The sequence below is a fragment of the Mustela putorius genome, unplaced genomic scaffold (genome assembly GCF_011764305.1).
Source record: "Mustela putorius furo isolate JIRA1106 unplaced genomic scaffold, ASM1176430v1.1 tig00000925_pilon_pilon_pilon, whole genome shotgun sequence".
NCBI classification, from domain to species: domain Eukaryota; kingdom Metazoa; phylum Chordata; class Mammalia; order Carnivora; family Mustelidae; genus Mustela; species Mustela putorius.
Window position 1 is genome coordinate 26,646 of NW_025421518.1, and position 13,756 is coordinate 40,401.

Sequence of the window (13,756 nt, forward strand, 5' to 3'; positions counted from 1 at the left end):
GAAAACTGTTTTTATGAAGTATAATGCAGAATGAGGCTTTCAAATAAAATTTTTTTAAAGATTTTATTTATTTATTTGATAGAGAGAGAGATCAGAAGTAGGCAGAGCAGCAGGCAGAGAGAGTAGAGGAAGCAGTATCCCAATTGATCAGAGAGCCCAATGTGATGCTCGATCTTAGGAACCCAAGATCACGACCGCAGCCGAAGGCAGAGGCTCAACGCACTGAGCCACCCAGGCACCCTCAAATAAATTTTAAACATACTGTTTTAACCATGCATTTCTACCTCAGTCATGTAGAAATACACATGCACATGTTTATGGACAGCATATTCCCAGAAGTACCTAAATATCTATCAAACATACCTCCAATGAAAGACATAATATATACAGTAATTACACAGAAGACTTTGTTACAGGCAATATTGTTGCATGTTCCCATCACATTGCTAAATGACAAAGTTCCAGAAAAAACACAATCATGATACTCTCTTTTGGAAATAAAATAAAATACACGTAAATTTGTACAAACACAAAAGAAACATTCTGAAAGAACACCCAGAACATCAAATGATGGTAATTTAGACATTTATACATGTCTTTATCTTTTGACATTTTACAACATGGTTTTCATGTATTAATTATACTGAATAAAAAAAATCTGCTAATGAAATAAACATATTATTTCAATATAACAAGTTCCAAGATTTTGTTATTGTGCTATCAGGTCAGTAATGTCAGTCAGAATACTGGAATTGACCAAAATCTGATATACCATCGATTGTTACAAATTTGGGCCCCTTTTCCATGTTTAGGAAATCTTTCATCTAAAATATCTAGTAATAAATATGTTAGAATGTTTATTAAAAATTTCAATACATGTGAAGATCTAAATGCACAATTCTTAACTATTTTACTGTGTTTTTAATGTGAATATTTCATGAATTTTACAATAGCTTAGTGACCTCTGCTGGCTGGTTTTTAAAAGATTATAGTGTGATGGATATTGGGGAGGGTATGTGCTATGATGAGTGCTGTGACTTCTGTTAGATTTATGAATCACAGATTATCACCCCTGAAACAATAACACATAATATGTTAATAAAAAGTTTATTTTATGGTAATTTTAAAACATGACTACAAATAGCAGCAACTTGAGTATTTTCTAATTATCACCAGATGTGTGAGTGAAGATCCTTTGGATGATTATATCTCAGCCATTATATAACTGTAACCTACTGAGAAACCCAAGAATCAATGCAAAGAACCTACTGCCTGAGCCCAGCTGACACCCAGAACTATGAGAGATAATAATAAAAAGATTATTGATGCTATAGGCCCCTACATATGGGGGCAGGTTGTTCTGAAGAGAAAGAACTCAGGAATAATATTACTACATTTATAAAAAATTATACATATAGGAAAATAATATAACTAAGAAATACCTAAAAAAAACTGGAGCTACAAATGTTACATTTTGAAAATAACTGTAGCTTAGAATGCACGCAGCATACACTAGAAACACTCCCTGAAGCACTAGGCCATGGACAGTATAGACCTCTTCTTAATATAGCCATTACTCTCAGGAGAAGGAAGCAAAACAGGCTTTCCTAACACAGAGAAAACAGAGATCTATAGAGAATGTCAAGATAGAGAAATTCACCCTAAAAGTAAAAATAATAAGTCATCACAGGCAGGGATCTAATCAACACAAATATAAGTAATACGCTTGAACTGGAATTTAAATCAACCATCATAAAGATACAAGCTGGGATTACAAAAAGCCTACAGGATACCAGTAAATCCCTTACAACACAGATAAGAGCTAGTCAGACCAAAGGGGGCGGAAAACAGAAAAAGTAAAAGGCTCTAAATACAATGCAATACCACCCAGATATAATGACCACAGGGATGGAAGTATCAGAAGAATGACTAAGTGATATAGAAGATAAAACTATGGAAAATAATGAAGCTGAAAAGAATAGTGAAAAAAATATATTGGACATGAATGTAGACTTTGGGAACTCAGTGACTGCAGAAAGTGTAGGAACTTTCTTATCATAGGAATCCCAAAGAAGAAGAAAGGGGAAAAAGGGGTTGAAGTTTTATTTGAGTAAAGTATAGCTGAAAACTTCCTTAATCTGAGGAAGGAAGCAGACATCTAAATTCAGGAGGCACAGAGAACACTGAACAAAATCAACAAAATCAGGCCAACACCAAGACTTATTGTAATACTATTTGCAAAATATAAAGATAGGGAAAGAATTCTGAAAGCAGTGAGGGAAAAGATATCCCTAAACTACAAGGGAAAAACAAATCAATTATCAGTAGATTTACACAGAAACTTGTCAGACCAAAAGAGAGTGGCATGATATATTCAACAAACTGAAGGGGAAAAAATATGCAGCCAAGAACACTTTATCCAGCAAGATTGCCATTCAGAATAAGAGAGCTAAAGTGTTTCCAGGACAAACAAAAACTAAAGGAGTTTGTGACTACTACACTAGTCCTACAAGAAAAAATAAAGTGACTCTTTGAGCGGGAGAGAAAGACCAAAAGTGACAAGACTAGAATGGAACAGAGAAAATCTCAGGAAACAATGAAAAAACAAGTAATAAAATAACATTGAATACATATCTATGAATAATTACTCTGAAGGTAGATGGATTAGAATTGTAAGACAAGACCCATCTGTAATCTGCCTACGAGAAACTCATTTTAGACCTAAAGCCACCTGCAGATTGAAAGTGAGGGAATGGAGGAATATTAAACAAGCAAATGAATGAAAAAACAGAAACAAAAACAAAAAACAGAGAAGTAATACATATATGAGACAAATGAGATTTTTAAGATTTTTGTTTATTTGACAGATTGAGATTACAGGTAGGCAGAGAAATAGGCAGAGAGAGAGGAGGAAGCAAGCTCCCTGCTGAGCAGAGAGCCTGTGCAGGGCTTGATCCCCGGACCCTGGGATCATGACCTGAGCCGAACACAGAGGCTTTAACCCACTGAGCCACTGAAGTGCCTTGACAAATGAGATTTTAAACCAAAGATTGTAACAAGGAATGAAGAAGGGCATTATATCATGATAAAGGGGACTATCCAACAAGAGGATCTAACAATTGTAAATATTCATGCCCCCAACTTGGAACACCAAAATACATAAAACAACTAATAACAGACATAAAGGAACTCATTGGTAATAAAGCAATAACCATAGGGGATTTTAACATCCAACTCACAATAATGGACAAATCACCTCAACAGAAGCTCAACAAGGAAACAATGGCTTTGAATGACACACTGGACCAGGTAGACTTAACAGATACATTCAAAACATTTCATCCTAAAGCACCAGAATACATATTCTTTTCAACTGCACATGGGACATTCTGCAGAAAAGATCCCATACTAGGTCACAAATTGGGCCTCAAGAAGTACAAAAATATTGAAATATTTTCCAACCCCAATACTAGGATAATGAAGTCAACCACAAGAAAAAATTTGGAAAGACCATGAATTCATGGAAATTATAGAGCATGCTACTAAGGAAAGGATGGGTCAAAGAGGAAATTAAAGAAGAAATTTTAGATGGAAAAAAATGAAAATGAAAATATAAAAGTCAAATATCTTTGGGATGCAGTAAAAGCAGTCATAAGAAGGAAGTATATTGCAACACAGGTCTACCTCAAGAAGCAAGAAAAGTCTCAAACACAATTTAACCTTACACCTAATGGAGCTAGAAAAAGAAGTGCATATAAATCCTAGCACCAGCATAAGAAATGAAATAAAGATTAGAGCAGACATAAAAAGTATAGAAAAAAAAAACAGATCAATGAAAATAGAGCTGATTCTTTGAAAGAATTAATATAATTAATAAACCTCTAGCCAAATTTATCAAAAAAGGAGAGAAAGGACCCAAATAAATAAATAAAATCACAAATGAAAGGGGAAGGATACAACCAATACCACAGAAATACAAACAATAATAAGAGCATATTATGAAAAATTATATGCCAATGAGTTGGGCAATCTGGAAGAAATGGATAAATTCCTAGAAACATACAAATTATCAAAACTGAAAAAGGAAGAAGTAGAATATTTGAACAGACCCATTACCAGGAAAGAACTTGAATCGTAATCAAAACTCTCCCAACAAACAAAGACCAGAGCCAGATGGCTCCCCAGGGGAATTCTACCAGACATTTAAAGAAGAGATAATACCTGTTCTTTTCAAATTGTTCCAAAATAGAAATGTAAGGAAAACTTCCAAACTCATTTTACAAGGCAAGCATTACCTTCATTCCAAAACCAGACAAAGACACTACTAAAAAGGAGAGATACAGGGCAAGACCCCTGATGAACATGGATGTAAAACTTCTCAACAAGATTCTAGCAAATCAAATCCAATAGCACATTAACAGATTTAGTTGCTATGATCAAATGGGATTTATTCCTTGGGCTGTAGGGGTGGCACGATATTTTAAAATCAATCAATATGATACACAATACACGATCCTCTCCATAGATACAAAAAAAAAGCATTTGACAGAATACAGCAACCATTATTCAAACTCCAACAAGGTAGATACAGATGGAACATAACTCAACATCATAAACCTCATAGACAAAAGACCCACAGCTAATATCTTCAATAGGAAAAAAAAACTGAGAGCTTTTCCCCTAGGGTCAGGAGCATGAAACAGATGTCCACTCTCACCGCTGTTGTTCAACATAGTACTAGAAGCCCTAGCCTCATCAATCAGCAAACAAAAAGAAATAAAAGGCATCCAAATTGGCAAGGATAAATTCAAACTTCACTCTTTGCAGATGACCTGTTACTCTACAGAGAAAACACAAAAGACTCTACCAAAAATTTGCTGGAACTGATACATCAATTCAGCAAAGTTGCAGGATATAAAATCAATGTACAGAAATCTGTTGCACTTCTATTAATCAATAATGAAGCAGTTGGAAGAAAAATCAAAGAATCAATTCCAAATGCACTTTTTATAAATGCACCAAAAACTATAACATACCTAAGAATAAATCTAATCAAATGAGTGAAAGATATGTACTCTGAAAACCATAGAACACTCATGAAAGAAATTGAGGAACTGAAGGATGTGTGAAGAACTTACACAACTCAACACCAAAAACAACAGAAAAAGTAATCCAGTTAAAAAGTGGGCAGAAGACATAAACAGACATTTTTCCAAAGAAGACATACAGAAGGCTAATAGACTCATGAAAAGATGCTAAACATCACTTACTATCAGGAAATATGAATCAAAACTACAAGGAGATATTACTTCACAACTGTTAGAATGGCTAAAATCAACAACATGACAAACAACAGGTGCTGGCAAGGATGTGAAGAAAGGGGAACCCTCTTGCACTGTTGATGGAAATGCAAACTGGGGCAGCCTCTGTGGAAAACAGTATGGAGATTCCTCAGAAAGTTAAAAATAGACCTACCCTATGATCCAGGGATTGCTCTACTAGATATTGACCCAAAGAACACAAAAATACTGATTTGAAGGGACACACACATTACTATGTATATAGCAGCATTATCAACAATTTTTTTTCTTACAAAAATTACAAAATTTTTTTTCGTACACCCTCATGAACAAAACCCACTCCACCTTTTCCTGTATACTGCCTTTGCAGTCATGTTTCTTAAATTCCCTACGTTTAATTCCTTGAGGACCTCTAAAATTAATCCTTAAAGCTACATGAGAACCGGATGGTGCTCACAATTTTTTATCAAGCATTAACATTTGGATCAAAGTATCATCATAGTGGTCTCAATAATCTAATTAGCAGTCCTGACAAGCTAAGCAAGTAATATTGCTAGTATCTGGTTATCACCAGTGAGCACACTGCTTAACCTTGAAGAGGGTAAGCAATCAATGACTGATGAATGGATAAAGAGATGGTTCATGTATGCAATGGAATATTACTTAGCCATAAAAAAAGAATGAAATCTTGCCATTTGCAAAGACAAGGATGGAACTAGAGAGTAGTATGCTAAGCGAAATAAGTCAGAGAAAGACAAATACCATATGATTTCACTCATATGAGGAATTTAAGAAATGAAAGTGATTAACATAGGAAAAGGAATAAATAATAGAGAGAGAGAGAGAGAGAGACAGGCAAACCAGACAAAAGAATCTTAACTACAGAAGACAAACTGATGGTTACCAGAGGAGGTGGGTAGGGAATTGCTTAAATGCACCAGGTGTTCTATGGAAGTGGTGAATCACTAAATTCTACACCTTAAACTAATATTATACTCTATGTTTACTAACTGGGAATTTAAATAAAAACTTGGAAGAAAAGATCAACACGACCTATACATTTGGAATATGACCCACTCTTTCATCATGCACTCAACTCATTGCAACAGAAACTTCAATGTTAGTAGATACAGATAAGATGAACTATTAAATAGACTCAAGATGAAAATGAAAATCTGAATAGGCCTAAAACAAAAATAGATTGAATCTGCAATCAAAAAAATACCTAGAGGGCGCCTGGGTGGCTCAGTGGGTTGGGCCGCTGCCTTCCGCTTGGGTCATGATCTCAGGGTCCTGGGATCTAGTCCCGCGTAGGGCTCTCTGCTCGGCGGGGAGCCTGCTTCCTCTTCTCTCTCTCTCTCTGCCTGCCTCTCTGCGTGCTTGTGATCTCTCTCTGTCAAATAAATAAATAAAATCTTAAAAAAAAAATACCTAGAAAGTAAAGTTCATGCCCAAATGAATTCACTGATAATTTTAAGAATTTAAAGGATTAATATCAGTTCTTCAAAAAGATCTTCCAAATAATAGAAAAGGAGTAAATATTTGCCAACATATTCAATAAGGCCCTGATATTACCAATACATAGGGACAGTTCTAGAAAACATTACAGACCAATATTTCTTATGAATATAGATTCAATAGTCCTCAACAAATGCTAGTTAGCCAGTTCCAAGGATATGCAATAAACAATCTAAAATGAAATTAAGGGTCTCAGTACAATACCATCAAAAGAACAAAATATTTCATAAATTGAACAAGAAAGTGCAAAATTTATACTATGGAAACTACAAAACATTGCGGGAAGATACTTTAAAATTTCTAAATAAAAGGAAGGCCTCTCATATCCAAGCATTTAAACAGCATTTTTGTAATAGCAATTCTTCAATTGATATACAGCTCAACAAAATCTCTATCAAAACCCCAGCTGACTCTTATATGAATTGGCAAGCCAGTCTTAAAATTCATATAGGTGTATTAAAGGACCTAAAATAAATATAGTCAAACAATCTTTAGATTGGAAGAATTACACTGGTTTTAAAAATAATTACACTGCACTGGGTATTGTATGTAAGGTATGAATCATTAAATCCTACATGTGAAACTATTATACTGTATGTTAACTAACGAATTTAAATTAAAACTTGGAAGAAAAAAATTTCTAAATGACAGTAATCAAGAGAGTGTGACTTGGGCATACAAATAAGCATGTGGAACAACAGAATAGATTTTAGAACCAGAAATAGTCTTACACAGTGTTGGCCAGTTCATTTTTGAGAAGGGAATAAACACTCTTTTATTTTTATTTTATTTATTTATTTGACAGAGATCACAAGTAGGCAGAGAGGAACGCAGGGGGAGGGGGAAAACAGGCTCCCTGCTGAGCAGAGAGTCCAATGCGGGGCTCGATCCCAGAACCCTGAGATCATGACCTGAGCTGAAGCCAGAGGCTTTAACCCATTGAGCCACCCAGGTGCCCCTGAACACTCTTTTAAATAAATTCTTCGGGAAAAACTGATTATTCATATGTAAAAGAATGAAGTTGGACACACTACATCAAACCATACGTAAAAATTACTCAAAATGAATCAAATATCTACATGTAAGACTAGAACTATATAACTCTTAAGGAAAAAAACATAGGGTTAAAACTGTGATCTTGGATTTGGTAATGCTTGCTTAGATATGGTACCAAAAGCACAAGCAACCAAATCAAAAATAGAGAAATTGGATGTTATCAAAATTTAAAACTTCTATTCTGTAAAGGATGCCACAAAGAAAGTGAAAAGACAATCCACAGAATTGAGTATGTATTTGCAAATTATACCTCTCATTAGGGATCTTTATCAGGCTATATGAAAACCTACAATTCAATAATAAGACAATTGGTTTTTAAAATTAACAAAAGATACCAATAATGAGTCCAAAGATTAAGTAAGTATTCAAAAAGCTCTTAACACAGAAACTCCAGAGACAGACAGGTGAATTGTGTGAAACATTTAAAAATTGACTACCAAGCCTCAAACTCTTCCAAAATGTCAAAGAAGAGAATACATTTTCACTCTTTCTATGAAGTCAAAATTACCTTAAAACCAAAACCAGATAAAAGAATACACTGACATTTCTGATGAATATAGATGCAAAAGTTCTCAACAAAATATCAGCAATCTGAATTCAAGAACACATTAACAGAAGTATACACCATGACCACTGGGAATTATCTCTGGATATAAGGATAGTTCAACATATACAAATCAACAAATGCAATTCATCACATCACAAAGATAAAAATCATGCAGTTGATGATGTCAATAGATGCCGAAAAAGCATTTGACAAAATACATGTTTTTTGATAAAAAAAAAAAACCTTTAGCAGATTTAGTAAGAAGGAATGGACCTCAACATAAGAAAAGCTATTTGTGATAAATCCACTGCTAACATTATAATCAAAGGAGAGAAACTGAAAGGGTTTTCTCTGTGATCAAATATAAGACAAGGTCGCCCATTCTCACTACTCCTATTCAACAGAGTACTGCAAGTACTCACTAGAGCAATTAAGCCAGCCAAAGAAATAAAAGGCATCCAAATTGAGAATGAAGAAGCAACATTATCACTATTTGCTGGTAATAATGATCTTAAAAATAGAAAAAACAAAAAAGTTATGAAAACACTTTTGGAATTAAGCAATGATTTCAGTAAAGTGGCAGGTTATAAAATCAACTGTTTAAAAAAAGAAGAGCAAATTGGTCATTCTCAAGGGAGGGGAGGTGGAGGCCTCTGGGAAAAGTAACTCAACACCCCGACAAGCATGACTACAATGAAATATGAGTTCATCCCCACAGGCATGACTATAATCAAAGAGCTAAATAATAAGTGGTGGCAAGATACAGAAAATTGAAACCACTGAAGGTTACAGGTGGGAATTATTTCACATTGTTCCAGTCATCAAACGTAGAGTTACCATATGACCCAACAATTCTACTTTTAGATATAAATGGAAGAGAAAGAAACACAGGCCCACACAAACCATTTACATCTACCTTTTACATCTTAAGTTTTCCACTTGCCATAAAAACAGTTTATATAATGTATTTACTTTGAGATGTAGGAGTTATATTTTAACTTCCTGATTGATTTCTCCTTGGATATAAAAACAAGTAATGATAACAGAGAAGTGGGATTTGAAAAGAAGCAGAATGTCTACGGAAAGCTGTAGCTGAGTTGTTACTTCAGCTCCAGGAGTTGTGGAAAGGTGCTGCTTTGACCCACAGAATATAGCCACTGGATCCATATAAAGAATATCCTGGTCCAGGTGCTGCTGTGACCCACAGAATATAGCCACTGGATCCATATAAAGAATATCCTGGTTTAACTTGTCCAGAGAGGTCACGAAGTTACTGTTCTGACATTTTTCACCTTCTGTTCTTATTAATCCCAACAAAAAATCTCCTCTAAAATTTGAGATATGCTCTTCATCTAAGTAAAAATGACACAGGTTTCTATGATGCAACTGGTCAATAAATGGATAAATGGTCTACCAAAATATACATTTTGGACATGTTTTTCACTAATGCAAGAAGCCGTTTGGAAATGTTCTCACTGTCTTGAAGAAATTGCAAAGATGCAGAGTTTAGGGTACCTGGGTAACTCAGTTGCTTCAGCGATTTCCTTCAGCTCAGGTCATGATCCTGGAGTCCTGGGATCAAGTCCCGCCTTCGGAGTCCCTGCTCAGCAGGGGGTCTTCTTCTCCCTCTGCTCTTCCCCCTCTCATGCTCACTTATTCTCATTCTCTCTCTCTCAAATAAATAAATAAAATCTTTTTAAAAAAAAGATGCAGAGTTTAAACAAGAAAGTTATGACAAAACTATAAGAATCAAGGTTTGATGTCATTCTTGCAGATGCCATTGGACCCTGTGGTGTGCTTCTGGCTAAGCTACTTAAAATATCTTTAGTGTACAGTCTTCGCTTCTCTCCTGGCTATGCATTTGAAAAGAATAGAGGAGGATTTCCTTTCATTCCATCTTATGTACCTGGTACCAAGTCAGAATTAAGTGAGCAAATGACATTCATGGAGAGAGTAGAAAGTAAGATATATGTGCTTTATTTTGAATTTTGGTTCCAAACATTTAATGAGAAGAGTTGGGATCAGTCTTACAGTGAAGTACTAGGTAAGTCATGTTTTTAACTGGTAGCATGAAGTCTTAATTCTAAGTGGTTCAGAAGGCAACCTTGTATAAAGTTAAAGGAAATTGTCTTTTATAAGTGAAATGATGAAAACATAAAATGATCTGTCAATCTCACAAGGTATTATGGAAAGCTTAAATTATAAGGTCAGTTAAGACCCTGTGGTCCATTGCTAATACAAGAACATGCCAAGTATAAACCACAAATTGAAGCAATCACGTATTTGTTCTTGTTCATTTGTTTGTAACAGGCTTTATCTTAAGGAGGAGTTTTACATCCACAGCAATATTAAGTAGAGATTCACCTTAAACGCCCAGCCCCCCCACATTCATCCCTCCCTGTATTATCAACATCCCCCAGCAGAGGAGGACATGTGTTACAACTGATTAAACTGTATGGACAGATCATGATACTCCAAAGTCCATAGTTTATGTTAAGGTTCCTTCCAGGGGTTGTACATTTGATAAGTCTGGACAAAGGAGTAATGTTATGTATTCACCACTATAGTGCTAACAGAGTAGTTTCAGTACCCTAAAAATTCTCTATGCTCTTTCTAGTCATTCCACATATAAATTTTACCATATTTTTTATAGAAGATAGAAATTTCATGAACTATCTTTATCAAAGCAAACATTTAGACTTAAGATTTACATATTTCTAGCACAACTATCTATGGAGCATTGGAGGAAATTGTTTTCTCCTTGTTTAGTTTCCTTTAAAAATTAAACTGTCTTGCCATATTGTTTGAAGGCTCCTTCAGAATTGAAAGGTATAGAAGCTCTATCCCAGACTCAGGAACCTATAATTTGAAGTTACTAATGGTTGCATGTTCCTTAACTAAATACTTACAAACCTTGTTGAAGTATGGACACACACGTTATTAGTCTGAATTTTTTCAAAATTACACCCTCCATCAAAGAAAAAATGAGCCAAAATGAAGGGTGAACATATCTATTTCCATACTTTATGATAGTTTCCAGCAACTTTTGCAAATATTCTTATTTAATGCACAAATATCATTAAGCTCTTAACATGAACCTGATAGATTAAAAGCTATACTCTCAAGAACTTCACCATGTTTTTGGAAAATCTGGGATCAAATGGCTTGCTAAATTGTAAGAAACTAGACTACAGCACTCTAGGAAAAAGTGTTTCCATGAGTGTGGTAGGATTAATTGAGAAGATGAATTCAGTTTTTGCATTCGCATTCATTACTTTTGCAGCTGCACAGAGTAAACAAATGCATGTTAAATATTATAGTGGCTTAAGTTTAAAAATTATTAATGATTATGAATGAGTGCGTGTGACATTAGAGATGAAAGTCTATTGCACTTTTTCTTTTGTATGTATATTTATGAACAATATGTATATTTACATATTTTAATTTTTAAACCACAGGCACTTTCTTTTTTCCTTTTTTAGGTTTCATTTCATTTCATTCTTTTTTCATTAACATATAATATATTGTTAGCCACATGAGGTACAGGTCTGTGAATCATCAGGCGTACACAAATCACAGCACACCCCAAAGCACATACCCTCCCCAATGTCCATAAGCCAACTTACCATGCCCTACACCTTGCCTCCAAGCAACCCTTAGTTTCTTTGGTGAGATTAAGTGTCTCTGATGTTTTATCTCCCTCCTGATCCCATCTTGTTTCATTTTTTTCCTTCTGTAACTCCCCAAATCTCCACATTGATTCTCAAATTCCTCATATCAGGGCAATCATATGATAATTGTCTTCCTCCGATTGACTTACTTCATTCAGCATAATACCCTCTAGTTCCATCCATGTCCTTGCAAACGACAAGATTTCATTTCTTTTCATGGCTGCATTGTATTCCATTTTATATATGTACCACTTCTTCTTTATCCACTCAGGTGTTGATGGACATTTAGGCTCTCTCCCTAATTTGGCTATTGTGGAGATCGCTGCTATAAACATTTGGATGTGCATGCCCCTTCAGATCACTATATTTGTATCTTTAGGGTAAATACCCAGAAGTGTGATTGCTGGGAAGTAGGGTAGCTCTATTTTCAACTTTCTGGAGAAACTCCATGCTCTTTTCCAGAGTCACTGCACCAGCTTTCATTCCCACCAGCAGTGTAGGAGGGTTTTCCTTTCTCCACATCTTCACCAAGCATCTGCCATTTCCTGAATTGTTAATTTTAGCCATTCTGACTGGTGTGAGGTGATATCTCATTGTGCTCTTTGTTCTTTCGGTGTTGAGTTTGATAAGTTCTTTATAAATATTGGATACTAACCTTTTATCTGATATGTCATTTGCAAATATCTTCTCCCATTCTGTTGGCTGTCTTTTGGTTTTGTTGACTGTTTCCTTTGCTGTGCAAAAGTGTTCGATATTGATCAAGTTCATTTGTGCCTTGTTTCTCTTGCCTTTCATGATGTTTTAAAGAAGAAGTTGCTGTGGCTGAGGTCAAAGAGGTTGCTGCCTGTGTTCTACTCAAAGATTTTGATGGATTCCTTTCTCACATAGAGGTTTTTCATCCATTTGGGGTCTATTTTTGTGTGTGTTGTAAGGAAATGGTCCGGTTTCATTCTTCTGCATATGGATGTCCAATTTTCCCAACTCCATTTGTTGAAGAGACGGTTTTGTTTTTTTTTTTTTCCCCCATTGGACATTCTTTCTTGCTTTGTCAAAGATTAGTTTACCATAGAGGTAAGGGTCTATTTCTGGGCTCTCTATTCTGTTCCATTAATCTATGTGTCTGTTTTTGTACCAGTACCATACTGTTTTGATGATGACAGCTTTGTAATAGAGCTTGTAGTCTGGAATTGTGATGCCCACCATCTCTGGCTTTCTTTTTCAACATTCCTCTGGCTATTCGGGCTCTTTTCTGGTTCCATATAAGTTTTAGGGTTATTTGTTCCATTTTTTTGAAAAACAAGGATGGTATTTTGATAGGGATTGTGTTAAGCATGTAGAATGCTTTAGGTAGCATAGACATTCTCACAACATTTGTTCTTCCAATCCATGAGCGTGGAACATTTTTCCATTTCTCTGTGTTTTCTTCAATTTCTTTCATGAGTACTTTATAGTTTTCTGAGTATAGATTCTTTGCCTCTTTGGTTAGATATATTCCTAGGTATCTTATGGTTTGGGGAGCAATTATAAATGGGATTGACACCTTAATTTCTCTTTCTTCTGTCTTGTTGTTGGTGCATAGAAGCACAACTGATTTCTGTGTATTCATTTTATATCCTGACACTTTACTGAATTCCTGTACAAGTTCTAGCAAATTTGGAGTGGAG

General features: G+C 35.1%; 1 pseudogene; it reads left to right on the forward strand.

Annotated features, from left to right (window-relative positions):
• Window positions 1–13,756, forward strand: part of LOC123393635 — a 48,494-nt pseudogene that overhangs the window by 1,247 nt on the left and 33,491 nt on the right.